A 2150-nucleotide genomic window follows, 5' to 3' on the forward strand; every position below is an offset into this window, starting at 1 on the left:
GGCAGCTGATTCCCCATGGTAGTTTCCAAAATACCCAATGAGAAGTTTCATGTTTCATTGCCAGACAAACTAGAATCCATTATCAAAACCATATGGCAGAAACAGCTATTAAAAAGAAAACAAAACCCTACAACTTTCTGTCCAGGCTTGATGAAATTTTCTCTCGTAGAAGGTAAGCATAAGCAAGCTTTTGGAAAGCACAATCCCAGTAAATGATTCCTTTCCTAAAATAGGTTATACCGTCATATCTTACTGTAACAATGTGTTTTGTAAAATTCTCCAAAGCTTTTCCCGCAGTGATTTTTAATTAATTATTTCAAGGGATAATAAAAAGCACTGGTGGTAACAGCACACGGATGTGTGAGTGCAGCAGGTTATTTCCATTAACATTTTTTGGCCCTCTTATTATTTGAGAAAATGGTAGGTGAAGTGGCCTTAAATCTAGCCAAGCATTAAGGAGTTCTAGCCAGAAATTCCCAAACTTGAGTGCACCACAAACCTATACAACAAAATCATTCTCCAGAAGTTAAGCAAAATAATTATATTGTAAAAGTTAAGTTTTGAACAACTGTTTTGGATTATGGCTCTGTGCCAATTTAAAAAGCAACCAAAATTGTCATTTTAACTGGGCTTGAAAAAAAATTACTTAAGTCTTTATATTCTGCTCATTTAGAATTTACAGCACATGGCAAAGTCTAGGAGGCATTCAGGGTGTCTACATAGCATAAACTTTTGTTGTTTACATTTTTAAAAATTTTTAAATTCTTATTTAAAAAAAATTTTAAATTTAGTTTTTTAGTTGTAGATGGACACATTACCTTTATTTGTTTATTTGTATGTGGTGCTGAAGCCAGATTTAAAGTTAGGTAGTCAGTGTAGTTAGGTAAATCAGGTCTAATATCGAGTAAGATCTAAGATGGAGGCCATGTTGAGAATGAATTTAGGGAAACGCAGGACAATTCATGGAATGTTAATGAAGTCCAGGAAAAAGCGCAAGGCCAGAGCCCATACCAAAGAAGTGTTAATGAACAGCCCCCAGCAAACATGAAGATAACCCATCCCAAAGAAGTGTTAATGAACAGCCCCCAGCAAACTTAAAGATAGCCCATCCCAAAGAAGTGTTAATGAACAGCCCCCAGCAAACTTGAAGGTGCTGACTCAGAAGTCCTTCCTGACCAGATTACTTCTTTGGCTCACCTGTGTCCCACCCCTTGAGCCTTCTCACCTACATTCCATCACTGAAGGAAACTATAAAATGGAGAGACAACCGCACTTCCACAGATTCCATCTCTTGGGTCCCTTTCTTCCTCCTGGAGAAGTCTTTTCTGCTGTCCTTTAATAAACTTCTATTTTCCACTCTGACCTTGCCTCGTCGTGCTTCTCTGGTGTTATGGGGAAGCAAGGACTCGTTACCGGTCAACAGCGGTAACAGTGCTAGGTAAGTGCTCTACCACTGAGCTACAACCCCAGCCCCTGGTGTTTATATTTAAATATGTATCTTAAAAATTAACTTTGTCAAGGTACAAAAGCTAACCTATCAAGCTTAGAAGAAAATATAGGGGAATATCTTCATATATATATATATATATATATATATATATATATATGTATATATATATGAATATCTTTTCTTTTTCCTGTTTTTTTTTTTTTTTTTTTTTTTGGTGGTGATGCTGGGGATCAAATCCAGGGCCTCACAATATGCAACTAAGCCACGTCCCCAGTCCTTGTGTGCTTGTCTTATGTCAATTTAAGTCTCAGGTCTAACTGAAAAAGCCTAAAATGTAGAGTCAAAATTTTTCCTTTCATATTCGTGTTTTTAATTTTATCTATTCCATTAGGTGAGAAACAGTATCTCAATATGGTTTTAATTTGAAATTCCTAGATGTTGAGCCTCTTTTTCTGTGTTTGTTGGCTATTCTAATATCTTCCTTAGTGAAGTGTCTATTAAAAACTTCTGTACATTTTAAAAATTGTTTTTTTCGAATTATTGAGTTGAAAGAATTATTTAAATATTTCTGAAAATAAATTTGTATTGGAATTGCTTTTCCTTAGTCTGTAGTTTATTCATTCATTTTCTTTTAATTTAATTTATTAATTTTGGTACTGGGGATTGAACCCAGAGTTGCTCTACCACTGAGCTACATCCC

This window comes from Callospermophilus lateralis, chromosome 5 (genome assembly GCF_048772815.1).
Source record: "Callospermophilus lateralis isolate mCalLat2 chromosome 5, mCalLat2.hap1, whole genome shotgun sequence".
NCBI lineage: Eukaryota > Metazoa > Chordata > Mammalia > Rodentia > Sciuridae > Callospermophilus > Callospermophilus lateralis.